Below are 18,940 nucleotides of genomic sequence, written 5' to 3' on the forward strand. Positions count from 1 at the left end.
CGTGGCTGCTGGTAATCCCGACCGACCTTCGAGGGGAGATCTTTCAAGCATGTCACGACGACCCGACGTCCGGACACCTTGGATACAGCCGGACACTGGCCCGTATTCGTGAAAAGTATTACTGGCCCAAGCTCCCCAAGACCGTCCACCTGTACACACGATCATGCCACGAGTGCCAGCGACGCAAGAAACCTCCGACGAGGCCGGCCGGACTCCTGCAGCCTATTTCTCCTCCAACTGCACCCTTCCAGCAGATCGGAATGGATCTACTTGGTCCTTTTCCGCCTTCGACGTCGGGGAACCGCTGGATCATCGTCGCCACAGATTATCTCACGCGGTACGCCGAAACGAAAGCTCTTCCTTCGGGGACTGCTGTGGAAGTTGCCAAGTTTTTCATTGAGTCCATCGTCCTCCGGCACGGCGCTCCAGAAGTTCTGATTACAGATCGCGGATCATCGTTCATGGCACAACTGACCCAAGAAATCTTCCGACTCAGTCACACCAGCCATCGTCGTACAACTGCGTACCACCCGCAGACCAACGGGCTGACGGAGCGACTCAACAAGACAATCGCCGATATGATCTCTATGTACGTCGACGTAGAGCACAAGACGTGGGACGAGGTGCTGCCCTACGTCACGTTCGCCTACAATACGGCGGTTCAAGAGACCACTGGATTCACCCCTTTCCAGCTGGTACATGGTCGGAAGGTAACGACCATGCTGGACGCCATGCTGCCCCATGAGCCATCTGACAACGAGAGCGAGGATGCCCAGGTGGTTGCTCAACGCGCCGAAGAAGTTCGCCAGCTCGCCCGACTCCTGATTCAAGACCAGCAACGCGTCGACGCCGGCCGCTACAACCTTCGTCGCAGGGACGTCCACTTCCAGCCCGGAGATAGGGTGTGGGTATGGACGCCCATCCGTCGCCGCGGCCTCAGTGAGAAACTGCTGAAACGGTACTTTGGACCATACAAGGTACTTCGTCGCCTCGGCGAGCTGAACTACGAGGTGATGCCCGACGGAACACGAACATCGTCACGCCGCCCACCACGACCTGAGGTCGTCCACGTCGTGCGCCTGAAGCCGTACTACGCTCGATAGGACTGTGGACCTTTTGTGCTCCAAAAGACTCTTTAGTTTATCGTTCTTTTTTTTATTTTGATTTGTTTTACACTGCATCGGGGCGATGCACTTTTAAAGGGGGGAGTAATGCCGCGCGCAAGGCTGAGAAAGCAACGCTCAGTCACGGTCCTCCAGAAAGTTCCCGTTTATTCATGTACCGCACGTAACTTCTATCATTTATCCCTGCTTCTGTTTTCTAGAAAGTGCGTGTTCATTCTCGCCCCGATCACGCGACGCTCGAACCGCTTTCGCCGAATCTTCGAGATAGCGGCGCACTCTAGATAAGAGGCCGCCCGCGACCTTGTCGAGTCAGTCTCGCCCTAGCGCTCGATTCTGCTGACACGCCGACTTCGACGCCCGCGACGCTCTGCTTTCTTCTGTTTCCTTCTTTATTTTCGGCACAAGTTCGCCACATTTAACGTTTATTTCTCCCTGTTTATTTCCTGTTTTCTTTTGGTCACCAACCGTGACAATAAGCAACATACAGGCGTCACCGGAAGACTGGCAAACCTTGAACACACTCTGTAATCCTTGCGATCTGGGACTGAAATGTAGCGAAGTTAAATATCGTTCACTGATGAAGAAAAATGCGCTAACTAAAGCAATCACACTTTTACAATGTTAATCAAGGCACATACTATACGGTACGACCCAAATAACCAAAGCGTTCCGTGTTATTTTTCGGCGAAGAGACAAAATGCACGCGCATTTCCACATAGGAATGCACAGAAGCACCGCAAAGGTAGACTGGTTGCTGTCTCCTTCAATTTGCGTCACGGAAGTCGCATAGACAATAGCGCCAGTTGAACCTCTAGCGTACATTGTAATAACTCTATGCTCTCGTCAAGCTTCGGGGTGTTTGCCGCTCGGGGCGGGTCGGGGATCTACTAGCGAAACGTCATGCGCAGGCCTTGTCTTCTAGGTAGTATTGGTACGTGACGCCGCTGATACCGTGGCCGCCGAGGAGGAACCTCATATCTTAGCGCCCTCCGCGGCGGCGCGGTTCGAGGCTATGGCTCCGAACACGATCTGGTTGCTCGCTCCCCGCGGTACACTCTAGCCGCGGGAAGAGCGGCCAGAGTCATCATCTAAATGTGTTTCTCCCACCATGCCCTAAGCCAACGTTCCCCTAAGCCTAAACAGAAGTAAATAGGAGGGCGTTGAGGCACCCTGAATAGGGTGAATGGAGTAGAAACGTATCCGGTATGGGCGATGAAAAAAATGAAATAAAACATTTCAACCTGCAATAGTAAAAACAGGAGAGCTGAGGAAAAACGAGAATGGGTGACGGTTACACTTATGTACTGAATGTCTTCTATTGGCGTGGTGACGGCAAAACAATATTTTCGCCCATACTGGAAAAACGACAACGAAGATGGCGCCGCCCTTGTGGAAAAGGTTATAGTTTTTTACCTAACCTACTCATGCTCACTTACACCCGAGGTCAACCCCGCGTTTCACGTCGCTGCGCTCGAGAAAGTTCTGAACACGCGCTATTTCGACACTCCTAAAAATGAGAACAAAAACGTTCTCGATCTTGGTGTGTGGCCCAAATTCGCATTTCTCGAAGTTTATGGCGCTTTTCGTAAGACGTTTTTGGACGCGACGTCTGGTCACCGCGAGAGCGAGATCGAATTTGCCTTTCGCGGAGGCAGCGGAGATAGATTTCGTAGACGGTTCGTCCGCTAACACGAGCGAAGAACGCTTTTTGTTTGCTACGAAGTGCCATTCGCAGACGGAAGTAAAAGAAAATGCAGTGCGTCGTCTGATAATAGATCGGAGAAAAGGAGAAGTTATAATAATAATAATGATAATAATAATAATAATAATAATAATTTTATATCAAATGAACAAAACGCATGCTAATTCAGACCTGCCTAAGCCCCATTGGGCTTGACTGGCAGCGTCTTACAATCAGTGAGACCAGCCATATGCAAAAGGCAACATGTAAAGTAAAATCCACACAAAAAAAATTAGAATTACAAAAGCGAAGCAGGGAGCACTTTACGGACTAAAATTTCTCACGGCTTTCTTGAGCGTGTATTTTGTTCTTAAATTTAGAATACTAGGGGGTAGTTTGTTCAGAAAGGCAGGTACATAGTAACTACGGGCTCTCTCTCCAAATCTTGTCGAACATCGAGGTATCCGGTAACGCTCTTTGGGTATAACAATACGAGGAGGTACATATGAAACTTTAAATTGACTATCCCCAAAATGCCTACGAACAAGAGTTTTCATCAATAGCGAGCTAAAATCAGGCAAATGCAGTGCTTTAAATATGTCAATGACCTTACCAAGGCATAAACCATAGGAAATGCTCTCTAACAAAGAAAGCAGAATCGAGTTAATTCTAATTTGCCAACGGAGGGCACAATGACCATACACGGTAATACCGTAACGGAGCACACTGAATACTAGAGCATGTACAACCATTTTTCGAACGGATAGTGGCATAAAATATCTCGTGTTGTGTAGCAAACAAGACACTGCACAAATTTTCTTACACACATGAGCAAGATGAGTGTTCCAGGTTAGGTCACTGTCAACGAATAGGCCAAGATATTTTATAGAAGATGCATGCGGTATAGACTCACATGCCCATGATAGACATCCATACGCATGTAACCGTAAAAAGGAGGTCATATTTACTTTTTTCAAAGGGTTGTGGAAGCATATTAGCTGCGTTTTCGATGCATTAATATTTATTAAATTAACTTCAAACCAGTCCATAGTTTAATAAGCCTATTGCTATATTACCCAAGCATCAAGGGGAATGCAGGGATTGGTGTTACACGCACCGCACGTGCTAACCTCAGCCGTAGTAAAGTTTCTAAAGCAAAAACATAAAACAAATTGTATACCTTGCACGCGCGTTCGTCACAGGCTTTATTCTGGTTATTTACTTCAAATAGTTTATAAGGGGAAGGCGTGCGCGTGTGGAGCGTGGAACACTAATCCCTGCCTTCTTTTTTTTTTTTTTTGCTTTATTATTCCTTCGTTATTCTTTTTAAATACACAATCGTTGCTTGGAACCACAGGCGTGGAGGCTAGTCGCGGGTCCAACCATAGCCTCCGTATAGAGGAGGCTATGGTCCAACATTAGAAATAACCTTTACAATGCGGCAGGCAATCAAAACAAGTTTACGCACATATCAAAGTATACACAAAAACAATATACTTACTAATCGAAAAATATAGACAGGACATATGATATATTGAACTTACTCATTAGCTTGCAAATTAATTAAATACTTTTTTATGGATGGCAAAATACTGGGTTTACATTTGATGTCGGTGGGGATATCATTCCATACTAGGGCACCGTTGAATTCAATAAGCCTTTCTCCATAAAACAAATTCTACAATGTGGCAAATTAAACAGATCATTTGTTGCAGCCCTCGTATTCCGTAATGGTAATTTAAATATATGTAATGCAAGTGGGTCTTTATCTTTTATTATTTTAAAGGCTGTTTCAGCTATTTTTAAGTTCTATAGGAGGTTCTCCTTGATGCTTGGGTAATTTAGCAATAGGCCTATTGCAGCAGTTTGTAAAGACGAAAAGGCATCTGAATAATTCGACGCTCTAGATAAATAAACGGTGTCGTCAGCATATTGAAATAGTGAAATGGTACCACCATGGAAAGGTCATTAACATAAAGATTATATTACAGTGGACTTAAGACCGAGCCCTAGGAGACACCAGCTTTGATTGAAAAAAAAAATCCACTTTGATACCCTGCAAATGAAACACATTGACGCCTATCCTGTAGAAAGTTTTCCAGTAAATTTAAAAAATAATCTCGAAAGCATATTTTTGAAAGCTCTGTTATTAAAATGTGATGGTTAACACTGTCAAATGCCTTGCGGACATCAAGGAACATTACGCATGCGACTTGATTCCGTTCAAAAGATAAATTGAGCATGTCAGAAAAGTCATCAAGGAACATTTGAGTACCTCGGCCTTATGTGAATCCGTACTGATAAGGAGATAGTATACTGCGTTTATCTAAAAAGAGTTTCCAGACTCCAGACGCCTACGTTCAAGGAGTTCTTCATCGGATAGTTTAACACGTACCATTTGTACACTTGATAGTTGTTTCTAGAATGATGCGATACTACCATTAATCGGGCTGATAAACTTGGCGAACCACTGGAGCCTTCCATACTCTCCAGCTCCACTACTTAAAGGCCGACCACCAGACTCGAGGTTCTGCAAGGCAGAAGATCCTCCTCACCATGGGGGAGGAAGATACCTGGCAACGATGGACAGGGTACGAGGGGGAGGAGGAGGAAGCGAGGGAAAAGTGGAAAGCGCGAACTGGTGGCCGCCCTTAGCGAAAAGTCGGTCAAAATCAGTACACTCGAAGTGCACTGAAGTATACTAAAAGTATACTTTCAGTGCGGTCGTTGTACTCATTGTATACTTTAAGTGTACTTAAAGTATACTTCCAGTAAAAATGGCGGTGGATTGAAAGTATACTCGTCCGTACAAAACTAGTACATGTAGTAGAATCGTAGTGCCCACGTCAAAAAGTAGTTCAAAATCAGTATACCGAAAGTGCACTTAAGTATACTAAAGGTCTACTTTCAGTGCTTGCAGTCGGTGTACTCAAATTATAATAACGGGTATATATATATATATATATATATATATATATATATATATATATATATATATATATATATATATATATATATATATATATATATATATATAGTGCGATTTTTAACATCAACAAACTAAAAACGCGATAGATAGGCCGATGCCGTTTTCACAGAATATTTGTGGGGCTCCGCAGACATTAGATGAGTAAATAAACGTCACAGTACGTTGTCTAATTAGCTTTTTTAATTTACAGTGTAACTGACCATGTTGAATTTTCAATTTTAAAGGGGCTATGAATAAACTCTAGCCCAACTGAAACAATTTGCGAAAAAATGACGAGTTTTGGGTTATTCATAGCTAAAACTCTGCCTTTCGTCGCCTGATTAAAAACAGCGCACTGGACAGAGCGCAGGATGCTATTCTTACGTATTCCCTTCAGTCGAACCGTTGGAAATATGATGCTGGAGCATCCACCAAAGGCACGCTTTCAAAAGAGTGCAACTTCGTTCATGCTGAATGCGACAGCACTTTATGAGGGTTGTAACTTCACTAAAAAATTAAATAATGCATAGAACTCCAGTATGAGAAGTTCTCGCTAACACAAACAAACATGCCATCACCGATATGCCATGTCAAAACTGCTAATTTCACTCTTCACTTTGCCCGCCCCTGCCGCGCGTGGTTCTTGAATCGAGGGAAAAAGTGCGAAATTTGATAAATAAATATCTTAAAGCCCCTTGCTGTTTCGTGAATAGTTTTGATTGTGTTAGGCTCCAATAACGACTGCCTCTAAAACAGCAATAATAAAAAAAGTAAATTTACGGATTTTAATTACTTAAAAAGATGTTGCCACGGTTATTCACCCATGTAATGTCCGCCGAGTCGCACGACACACATGAAGAGTGCATCAACATGACATGAGGCCCCAGTTTTCCTGAAACCAGTTGATTAAAAAATATCACCGGGTATAGCTGACATAATGTGACAAAGGGATGCCTCATTTCTCATTTCACTGCAGACCACGTGGTCCAAAAGTTCCCCGGGGAAACGACCGGCACTGTCAGAGCATACTTACGTCGCAAATGCAGCATGGACTTACGCCTAAAAAAAAAAGCACAAATAGAAAAATTAGCTACATTGTACGCCACGGAAAGTAGCGTTATCTAACTTGTCAATAATTATTTTAGCTAGTCATTTCTACTATATTTATCAATTGAACAGTCTACTTTTATTGCAAAGATAGCTTTTATTTTCCCTGAGCTGTATTTGTTACCTTTATTGAAGAATAAAAGTTTACTGTAAAAAAACTGTTAGCACTATTCGGAAGCTGGGCGATCGAGGGTAATCGCACCAAGTGTTTAATGCTGCTGATGAAAACGCATGCACATGACTTTGTTTTCAAAGTGCACCGCCACTTGCACGCTGCCCCATAGGCTAGTAGACAAATTACGTTTGCAGGATAATCCGGTGTTTTTGTAATGCAGGTCTCAGCGTAACTATACGCTGTTTCAGATATCTGCATCCCCAGCAATCAAAAGGACAGGAGGCAAAAGAAACCACGGCTATAAATGGGGGCATAAGATCCTCCACCTTGCATGGTCGCATGCAGCGCAAACCAACTTCCAAACCGCGTAAGCGAAGTGATGTTATGAATGAAAGCTCGCTCTGAAATTGGCTGGAGAAATCGGCGCCTTTATGTAACAACCTCAAGCTTTCACCGAAAGTGTTTCATGGTGTAGATTTATCTTGCAAAACTCTAAGACATCTCAATTCACGTGAAAAGAGATTGACAATTGCAACAACGAACAACACCGTCGATCGAGATTTCCACACTGTAAAAAATCGACGTAAATTTAACGTGTCTTTCCCTCGTCAAAAAAGACGGGCACGCTCATTGTCTCAAAACACGAAGTTGCCCTCATTATTTATGTGCCGCGAGAGCCGATCCTTCCAGAAAAGCCGAAATACCAGCGGTGCAAGCATGCGCTGATGAATCAAAATAGCCTTGGCGACAAGGGAGAAATTGCTTGAGATAGTTTCGGTTTTACACTGAAAAAGAAAACCGAAAGTTTAGATAAAACCTAAGATAGACTAAACGTTTTGTTAATTTTTTACGAATATAATAAAGTGACATTATTATTAATAATATATTGATTTGCTTAGTTTTGTCTTAAAAAAAAAAGAACAAAAAGAAGAGACTTTTGAAAACTGCGCAAGACCATCGCTATTGCAATCAGCTTCCGTTCGGCCGCCGTTGGAGTTCCGGAGTGTTCGAGCATCGCTTCCTTTTTACGTTTTAGCCGTTTTAGCGGATATTTTATAAAGCTTACTTACGAATACCGTGTTCAATAATAGCAAGCGATTACTGAGAGCTGTGAGACGCAGCGTCGCAAGCGGCGGACAGTCATGGCCGACTGGTGCAAGCAAAGGTGAGGAAGTTCCTTTTGTTTCTGCGAAGTGCGCCGCTGTTTCAAACTTTGTCTTGTACCGTGTACTTGCTAAGCTATGCTTGACTCTCACTATGCTCTACCCGGTTTTATTTCGTTATTTGAAAAGAGCGTATCTTCAGAATTTATGGCTCTCTCCGCAGAGCGAGAAAGATTCGCGTGCGGCGGTACCGAGGGCCAGCCGAGGGCCTGTCCTGGGCGCCGTCCCTACGACGGTCGCCCGACGACGCTTTTGCGGAGCGTTCAAATACAGTCTGACGGCAGTTCAAGCAATCACAGGTCATGCTCGTTCTGGACGTGTGGTCCCAACAGTCTCTCGCCAACGATTTGTTTCATAAAGCGGGAGCGAGAAAAACGTTACAAGAGCGAACAGCATGATTTCTTGCCCGTGCTGATGCCCGTGCCGTAGAGACGGACGATCTCTTTGCGTATGCCGAAGCGGCACGCTTTCCAAGTTTGCGATTGTGTGTTGTGAATAAAGTGAGTATGGATGTCACGTTTTTTAGTGGCGGCAGAAGCCGCTACAAAAGGCAGAGCAGTTAAAAAAAGGAAAAGCATGAGAAAATGTTAAAAGGACTTGAATATTCGATGGAGTTGAAAGACTACCAACGTACCAACTCGCCCAGTTATTCTTTGTCAAAGAATAATGGCCAATACTAATAAATAAATAAATGCCAACTTTTAATTGGTTAGAAATTTATAATTGATGCAGTACAGCCCTACCCTGCTCTAGTGCTTTTATGATATCAGATAATGTGTAAATATATAGGACAGTTAATAGCAACCATTTATGTCCGACCCATTATATTGAATCTTTTCTCTGAAAGCTCGAAGTTATATAAAAAAAAGTGCTTATCATAAATTAAGCCGCATCACTGAATGTGTAATAGCGTATGACTTGTATGTGTGTTCACAGCAAAAGAAAAGGAGGCATTAAGAAAATGCCAATCATTTTGTTTGCTCTGTGTTAGAGCTTCTTCCAGGTATCAGGTTTTCAGAAACGACATTGTCCGATTTTCCTCGCCCTTTTGTCAGGATGAAGTTGTTGCTATCGTGCCTTCCTCACATAGTGGTCCTTTGAGCGAATTATGTGATGTTATATCATAGAGTGCCATAGGGTAATTTTCTCTTCTCTTTTTACGCAGGATGTATTGGCATACCATCATCAAAAACGAGAGTGTACAGTGAGGCAGGCTCGGAAACTTGAATAAAGTGATGAGTAGGATTTCAATTTCTGTCTTATCAATTACGCGAAGAACACTGATCATAATGTTTGTATGCTACACATACATACTTTCAGTCGAAAAATGCAGTGCACCTCTTCTTTATGGCTTTTCTCACACAGTTTCAGAAGACGCCGGTACGTCATTCTCACGAGGAATAGAGCTGCCAAAGATTTCCTCGTTAATTTCCTGACTCATTTTTAAGAGTGCACTCCCGATGGTGGCGCCTCTGCATTATCATCATCAATTGAGTTGTCAACGGCGTTTCTTAACATTTCACGAGAATGGAGCTATAATATATAACATAAAATCTTACAGGTTGGAATACAGCCGTTCAAAGAAACAGCTTTGAAAAGTCAGCTTTTTAAATGCAGGCGCCGATTTTTCTGGTCATTTTGAGACCGTTCTTTCCATTCAGAGCGCCCAACATACACGGCGTCCCAGATAACTTGCACCATACTTTAAAAAAAACACCGGAGGGCTCTGCAGGAGTGAAATCAACTGTCGTTAGCAAGTGTCCTGAGAAAGTGCACAGATTGTTTTAATGCGCCTGGTTATGTAAATAACTAAGATTAATGAGCTAACCTTTCAAATATTCTTTTAAGGGCCAAGATGTCATTTGTAAAGTTGCAGGGCGCATTGAGAAACACCCAATTAAAGTGTTTGAAACATAATACGTTTTCGTGCTTTTTTCCGGCCTTCAAAGGACGCACATTCGCGGCGCGCTCGCACGCCGTGATTGGGGAAGCGTGTTGTCACGCGGTAGTTTTTTGTATTTCGCGGGCGTTTTTTTGAAGGCTAGGGAAAAGGAGCATGCAAAGTGCACCTTGTTGAAAATGGTTTAATTGGGTGTTTCTTAATGCGCTCTACAACTTTCCAATTCACACCTCGGCTTTTAAACGAAGATTTCAAAAGTTAGCTTGTTACTGTTAATTAAATAAATAGACGCACTAAAACAATTTCGTGCACTTTCGCAAGAGACTTTCTAGCAGTGTACAGTTGGTTTCACTCCCGCAAAACGCTCCGTTTTTTTTTTTTTTTTTTTTTTTTTTTTTTTTTAAAGTTTGGTGCAAGTTATTTGGGACACTCCGCATATATGTACTGGTAGTGTACATTTAGTACACTAAAAACATACATGTAAAGTACTAAACGTGCACTTATAGTATGCTAAAAGTACACTCGAGGTGCACTTATGGTATACTACATATGTACTTGGGGTGTACTAAAGGCATACTATTTTGTTTCATAAAAGTGTGAAACTAGTACGATTTCAGTACATACCCTAAGTTCACTATTAGTATACTTTCAGTATACTGATTTTGAACGACTTTTCGCTAAGGGCGGCCTTTAAGTGCGCACAGGTGGTCGAGCTCCTCCTCACCTACCCCTCTGGTCACATGACCTCCCCATTGACCAATCAGCGTCAAGCACCTCACTTCCCCTCTCCCACCCGTCAACCAATCAATGTTGAGCCTCGTGGTCTCGCTTTCATCCGGGCTTCACGAATGCCGAACACCCAGCCAAAGAACGTTTCACATTGAAAGACAGTTTGCGCTGTGGCACTGGGCACGACTATAAGTCACTGAATGTTTCCGGAGTACCGAAACTCTCAAGCTTCGTTTCAGAACCGAGTCGCGGCGCAGCAGTCACGCTCCAACCCATCCCCAATATGGCGCTGCCCTGTACGGTCAAAGCGAAGCGCGTACAGTGTAGCGTTCGTTCTCGTTCGAGCTCTTCAATACAGTGTTTTTATGTTTTTATTAAAGTTATTTCCTTCGTTCCGAGCGGTGCGTGACTTGCCTCCTCGCTGTCTCGTCTCACTCTTTCGCCTCGAAACATATCGAAGTCAACGGTGATCGAAGTCGAGTGTTAGGCTTAGTGTTTGAGGGGTAGAGTTTGAAAAGCAGCACCAGCACAACCGGAGCGAGCAAACGAGCCGGCAATCTTCTTTGACAAACCAGAATTGCGGCTACTTAATCTAAAAAAAAACTAGAGAAAATCAACGCACTTTTAGTTTGTCCCTAACTCATCGATGCCCAGAGCTCCCACCCGTGAGTACGCGCCTTACCTGTGGTAACGCGGAAACGTTTTATAAATAGGGCGACCCAAGTCACCAGGCTCGGTCTAAAATGGACCGTAAAAATGGACGCCTACACGTAGCAATCTAAAGTTTTCGTCAAAAATGTGTTTTACACGTCGGTTTTTTCTTGTAAAATAAGAAAGCGCAGCTTCCTTTCTGCAAAAAATAGGGCCAAGGAACTTGCCATGGGTCAACGGCGGGCGGCGACGCAGACGACAGAGTCGAGTTGCGGGGCGCTGGAAGACGGCCGCGGGTGGCGCTGGCGCTTGCAGCACCGTCGTTCCGGCTATGGGTCCGGCTTGGCTGCTTGGTCAGCTTGGCTCCGGCCAGCTCCGGCCGATTCGCAGCTGTCGTCTGCTAGTTTCACATTTTTTTTTTTTTTACCTTCAAACACAAATCATGTCGTTGGAAGTTCACTGGGTTGTTTTTGAGGTATTTATATTAGTTATAAAGCGTGTTAGGGTATCTCTCTCTGCCGGCCGATAGAGGCACCCAACCGGGCTGCGGATCGAAGCGCCACGTACACCGTCTTCCAAGGAGCGGCCGTTCCCGATGCACGGTGGAGGCTACGCGGTAACTACGCTACACCCTTTAAGCCACTGTAGCGCAGCCGACCAGCGAAAGAAAGCAGACGACACGCAGACGAAATCCGTTGGCAGCAAGCTGAGCGCCGTCGTCATGGAAACGCGTTTTTTTTTTTTTTTTTTACTTTTAAGTTTTGCGTTTATTGTCCGCATTTACGTTTTAATCAGAGGTACATGACAAAAAAAATTATATTCATTTAATAAACCACGGTGGATGCGAGCCGTCTTGCTTAGAGTTCCTGCATAGGCTCCCTACGGGGGCCACTGGTTGCGTGTCTGTTTTCCACGCGCCGCCGCGCCGCTATACGCCGAGATCCGATCACGTGAGGATCCGGATCAAGTGCCGTGCAGGAAAGTAGACGTTGCACGCGCCCCGGCGTACGTTCCCCTACTTTTGAGCGCGCCGCGCGCCTCGAACGCGCGGCGCCGCTATTCGCCAAATTCAGTCACGCGACGAGCGGGATCAAGATGCCGTGCAGGAAAGAGGGCGCCACGGAGACTCTAGTCTTGTTTCAAGGCACGCGTGCCCACTGGCAGCGTGGAGCGGGTTCGTTTCAGCCGGCACTCCACGAGTGGTTGCACTCTCCGAGTTCGTTTCAGCGCTGGCACCCCACGCGTACTTGCACTCGCTGCACTGAGGAAATCGGGAGTGCGCCAAAATGCAATCCCGTCATGCCTCGCTCCGGCGAGGAGCGGGAGCAGACGACGAGGGTTCGTCTGCTACGATGTGTCTCGGAACCGAAAGGAAAAAAAGTAGATTTTCTGATAGAAATCGCGTCCCGCGGGTGACGGAATCAAACGCGAGCTTGAATTGTGAGCGTCTACTATTTCATGGAAGAAGCAATTGACAAACCGTGCTTTATTTGCAGGTTATAAGTCGCTCTGTTGCCGTATAGCCGCTGAAATATACCAGAGTGTAACAAAAATGCCCAGAACAAACGCATCAGTGGCCCCTCGAGATGTTTATCACCATCCGTGTGCGGGTGAAAAGATTTAACATATGTCTATAAAACTCCCCCAGCAGAAACCTGCGACTGCCCAATAAGCATCAGAGAAAGCTAAACATAGGAACTTTACCCGAGGCTTTGCAACATCATCATGTTTAACATTTACCTACGTCAGCTGACTTGCCCCGTCGTATCTTGTTCGAGAAAGCTCTCGTTCTCGACGCCCTCACCAAGGCTAACATCTGGTTCACCTCTAATGACGATCGAAATCGAAAGTCCCACGAAAAGTTTTGCTGTATATTCCAACAGACTAGTTTTAAGCCGTACCCTTTCAGTGGTTCACGCAATATACCATGCCTAAACGGATCAAGCTTCTACTCGGACAGCATCATCAGTTTTCTTCAGTGTAAGCGATTATAAAGAGATCGCAACCAGCTGCTTTGTAGACCGCTGGTTGCGGAACTTTACGCCGTCTGTAACCATCTCTATGACAGTTGAGTTGCTTGAAGTCATCGCAAATATAAACTACAGGTTGCAGTGACCAACGTTTGTAGATAAACGTTGGCAGCCACTGCACTCTCACATTCCTACCCCCATCACTCCGAACAGAAAGGCGCTAGTTTCGGTTTGAGGTTGGTACCTTTTCTACAACATAGATGGCGGCGGCATCAGTCTTCTGCACTTGGTGCATTGGGCGTGTTCGTTTGAGTCCAGTTCTCCGTGCAACACTGCGAGTGCGATGCATTCTGGGTGAGAACTCGAACGGTGCGAGTGCGTGTGAAACGAACTCGCTATTAGAGTTCCTGTATAGGCTCCCTACGGGAGCCAGAGTTGCGCGTTCGATTCCATGTGCCGCGTGCCGCCCTCGCCGCTATTCGCCGAGATCCGACCACGTGAGGAGCCGTATCAAGTGTCGTGCAGCAAAGTATTCGTTGCACGCGCCCCGGCGTACGTTCACTGGCTTTTGAGCGCGCCGCGCGCCTCGAACGCGCGGCGGTGCTATTCGCCGAATTCAGACACGTGAGGAGCTGTATCCACATGCCATGCATGAACGCGCAACTCTGGCTCCCGTAGGGAGCCTATACAGGAACTCTAGTCTTGCTAAGGAGGTAGCGCTATCTATCAATGTGCACGCTAAACGCGCCCCGCAACTCACTTGGTCGTCTGCGCCGCCGCCCGCCGTTGACCCAAGCAAATTTTTTGGCTCTATTTTTTACAGAAGGGGAGCTACGCTTTCTAATTTTACAAGAAAAAACCAACGTGTGAAATACACCTTTGACGAAAAGTTTAGATAGCTACGTGCAGGAGTCCATTTTTACGGTCCATTTCAAACCGAGCCTGGTGACTTGGGTCACCCTATACGTTTGTTGTTGTTTTGGGCCTATCCCAAAAATGTCCGACTGACAACTTCCGCCACGGGCTAAACCAGTGGTTCTCAAATGGGGGTCCGCGAAGGTATTCTAAGGGTCCGCGAAGCCCTGCCTCATCAGTAAAGCCCGGCAATAAAAGTTGTCTTTTTTCAGATCGAGAAGGAACGTTTTCCATTTCCGGGCTTGTTTAATGGTCTGCATGTCAGTAATAGAAGTCTAAATCACACTAGCCCTTAGTTAAATCCATCTATTATGTCATTATCGCATTTAGCTTATACATTCCTCCTCCCCTCACCACGAAAGGGGTCCTCCATCATCTCCGCTGATCCACAAGGGGTAGGCGAAACATCGATGGTTGAGAACCATTGGGCCAAACCATCCCAAAAGTTAAAAAAAGTATGAGTTTACTTTTATACAGAAAATACGAAAACAATCAATCACGACGGACAATCCCAGCTCATTACGGCGATCAAACAAAGATTAGATATGAAAAACGCAACGTTTTTAACCCAATCGTATTCTGAGCTTTTCCGGAAGTTCGTCGAGCAACATTGGCGGTCGCCATTGCTCGGACACCGAGCGTGCGATTGGATCGAAGTTCACGCCGAACGGTGACGCAGACCTCGTGTTCAATACATGCTCAAACAATAGCGGACTCAGATAATTGGCATAGCAGCCACTAGATGAAGCGTAAGGACATGGAAGGGGGTCTATTCACTGGTATATCCTACTATCGTTCGCCGTCATTGGCTGTCCCTGGGACGTCCTACTGGAAAGCGATCTCGCATTCCTCTTTTAGAGTGCAGCGGGTGTGGTAAGACATGCGGTGACACGGCTAACGACCCCTCACAGCAATACAAGCTGTGGGGGCAGTCTGTTGCCTCTTCAACTGCAGATCGGAGGAAGAAGACGAGAACGAAGAAGCGCGCATACTTCTGCCTTGTGGCTTTGGCCGGTACAAACACCGAAGAACGAAACGCGGAGAAAGAGGCCTGAACATGAGCCAGGACATACATTTCTTAAGCTGTCCGTCGCCATTATAGGCGACGGACAGCCTAAGCTTCGGGACTTCTCCGTGCCGTGGATGATAATTCTTTAACGCAAAGGGCCGTGTTTATTAATGCCTCGCGTGAAGAATAAAAGCAACCGTAAAAATAGTCCGCGCAACATTTATTCCCCGTCGTCTTTGTTGTTTTCTGTTGCTGCTGTTTGTTCGAACTATTTTTAGAACGGAACGAGAGTGCCTGCTATTAACTGGCAGCTTGTGGTCCTTCGCAAACATGCAACCTCGATAAAGCTGCCACTATAGTGCATTTGTGAAAAACGCGGTACTGGAGAGAAGCAACCGAAGCGAATAAACAACACTAATTATTTACTCATGCCTAAATAGTTAATTCGTTCTTTTTTTCAAAATCATTTTGTCAATTTCGTTTTTTTTCTTTTAATTCTTAGTTGTTTTCGATTTAACACTATCTATACAACTTCCATGCCATGAACATCACTTTTCCTCTCCTTTACATCTTTGTCAGTGCTACTTTTTTTTTTTTTTTTAAAGAGAACTTGTGTTGTGGTTTTTGTCGTACTGTTGGTGGCCATGAAAACCATTTTACTCCATCTCATAAGTTCCGTGCAGCGCAATGGTAGCCATACGCTCTTTAGCCAATCAGAAGAGCGACCACATCCACAGAAGGGTATCACTACGCGCTTTAGCTTTCTCTTCGTCCTATTTGTTCTCGTCATTTCTCTATTTTACCCGCGTCTGGTAATTAGAATCGCCGCTTAATCGATTTTAATAGTTGACATTGACGCTAGCGAAGCGTCCTAGTTTGTTACGGCTAATACTTCCTTGAGATGGGGTGTGTGCTATTTTAGGGAATCGAATAAATACCACGTGATTCGTCATCTGCTTGTCGTTGACACGGTATGTTTACTCGAACGCGCCAGGCGTGTGTCCATAAATCCCGGGCACCATTAACTATGCACCATACAAACGATACTCTCCAGACACTGTTCGAACGTTGCATGGTCACCGCGGTACACGAGCTTCGTACGTTGCGTGCCAAGCTACAAGCCGTGCGGCATGAAGCTCGGATGTTGTGGTGATTCGTACTCAAATCTGTCTGCAGGCGTTTCTTCAGCTCGTCGTTTTCTTAACGTTTCTACACTCCATCTGTTTTTTCTTTTTTTTTTTCTTTTTTCAGGCGTTTTCTACACTTTGTTGTTTCGTCTTAATCGAAACCTAAAGCAAATTTTGATTTTAATTTTACGTGACGTAACAGACTTTCGTGACGCAACATACTACTCTTTTTAAGAAAGCATAGTTTCGGTTAACCTCACGTATCAATCTGCGTGTGACCGTTTGTAGGATCTCTTTCTCGCGTGTTAGCGCATCCAACAAAACCAAAATTCCTCACCGAGTCATTCGGATAAACGAAGGAAGACTGTTTATAATTAGGCAAGGTTAAATCAGTTTAGAAGCATGCACATTTCTAATCTCTCGAGGGGTATAGAGAGAAAACACGTCGCGCACCCCAGAACTTAATTGTGGTGCGCCCCACCTATAACCTGCGTGCACGCCGCAGCTTCCCCAACGCTGCACGGAGCTTCTGCGTTGAAGTATATAGGAATGAGGCCAAATCGGTTAATCAGTTAGCTAATTAACCTAAAATATTTAATTGCCTTTCTACATGTTAACTTTCTGGAGCATAATGTAGTCAGAGTGTATATGCTTGACCTATTTATATTCTAACCCTGACGTAAAGTTTTGAATTGAAAGAAAACTCGTGCCGCGGGAATAGGATAGTACGCCCTTGTACGGGCACACGGCTTCAAACCGAAACTATCCTGCCGAAGCGCGCCTTTGACGCCGATCTCTTCGTATTGCGACATTGAAGCCTCTTAGCCGATTGGCGAATTAATTACCCGATTTCGCAGGGCGTGCCCTACTACGTTCACGGTTCTCGCTACCTCGCGATTGTTCTTCAGGGTTGCTAACGCCCGATGCTGTAATCTGATTCGCTGCAGAGGGTTAATTATCTCAAAAAGATCTTCGATGAAAAGAAGGCCACTACAACAAAATTTATATATACAACAAATTTTTCGTTCTTTACTGTGGCCAAAGAAAGCCATGCCCCTGCAAGCTTTCAACATTTTGATGGCATGAGGAAAAATTGAAAGCCGCGACAATAAAATGACAGTTTTTTCTTCACGCTTAGTGCATAAATTTGACTTTTATTTGATGAAACAAACAGTTTTTTTTTCTAATATTTTGGGCGCTAACCCGGTTGTGCTCTTTTTTTGTGTGTGAATTCAATTTTGGGTTCTTAGCGATGGGGCTCTTAGCGATGGGCTCTTAGCGGTGACAAACAATCAGTGCCAAACGTTTTGTTTTAGTAGCTGGACATAATTGTGAAATCTCCTATGCTCCGTTTCACCTTATGTTGTACCGCAGCGAAGGCTGGAAGCGCGGGCTTACAGCGTCAGTACCTGCTCCTAATGCACGAGAGCGTGTGCCGCCAAGATGTGCCCTAGTGCAAGGAGCTCGCACTTGTAGCCTTTCCTGCGGAACATAATAGGGCGAAATAGGGTACTATAGCTTTTGTTTGACGATAATAATACTGGGAGAAGGGGAATAAAGGACGAACACAAATCTCCAAACACAGCTAGGTGTCTGGTGAGCGACCGAAAAAATCCGCCTGGTCCTGGTATCGAACCAGGGACTTCTCCATTTTTAGTGAAGCGCTCTACCAACTGAGCTAACCAGGAGTTAGATGGCAGTAGAGCAGACAGATTTTATCAGCTGCCTGCCACCAGTCTAACACGAAGGGTGAACGGCCTGCGTTTCAAGGTTTCGATAAAAACGCAATATGCAAAGGTGCAAGCAAGCAGGACAAGAATGGCGTTTTCGTCGAAGCTTATGTTTGTTTATTTGTTATTTTGTTTTATGACAGTAGTTTTTTATTATCGCCGTATCGTTTATATCGCTGTTGGCCCACCCCCGCCGGGTGGCAGTCCGTCTAAGGAAACCAACAAATTGAGGACTAAAGAAAGGAAACTTACCTCCACTGGCATGCTACGACGCCACACTGTCTCCCGACACCCGGGTCCCCACGACTGCCGCCCCCACAACAACGAGACGGCCCAACTTCAGAGCGACACCGGCGAACGACGGCCCAACGAAACACTTGACACACGAGGCAGGAAGACTTCCTTCGCGTACACCACCGAGCATAAAACTCACGAGCAAGCCGCTCGCCGGAGTCGTCAGCGAAGCGCCGTCGAGAAATCAACGGCACCTGAGCGGCGCGCGCAAAACCGACAGCGCAGGTCGACGGACAGCGGCTGAATCCACCCCCTACGAACGGTTTCGCGTTTCGTTTTCGCTTTTCTCCTTCTCCCCCCTCCTTTCTCAGGGCACCCCTTTCTCCACCTCTCAAAGAGAAGGCCCGGTTGCCCAGCGTGCCCAGAGTTGAGAGTGGCGCCAACTACTCGATCACGTGCTTTATGAACGGCGTTTGCAGCTCGAGCTGCAAGGAGGAGGCGAAGGCGTTGGTCGCTT

General features: G+C 45.5%; 1 non-coding gene across 1 annotated transcript; it reads right to left on the reverse strand.

Annotated features, from left to right (window-relative positions):
- Positions 1 to 18,074: 18,074 nt before the first annotated feature.
- On the reverse strand, positions 18,075 to 18,147 carry Trnaf-aaa. Its single transcript has one exon. It is a non-coding gene; the product is annotated as a tRNA-Phe (tRNA).
- Positions 18,148 to 18,940: the final 793 nt, after the last annotated feature.

This window comes from Ixodes scapularis, unplaced genomic scaffold (assembly GCF_016920785.2).
Source record: "Ixodes scapularis isolate PalLabHiFi unplaced genomic scaffold, ASM1692078v2 PGA_scaffold1__304_contigs__length_218370807, whole genome shotgun sequence".
Classification (NCBI taxonomy): Eukaryota; Metazoa; Arthropoda; class Arachnida; order Ixodida; family Ixodidae; genus Ixodes; species Ixodes scapularis.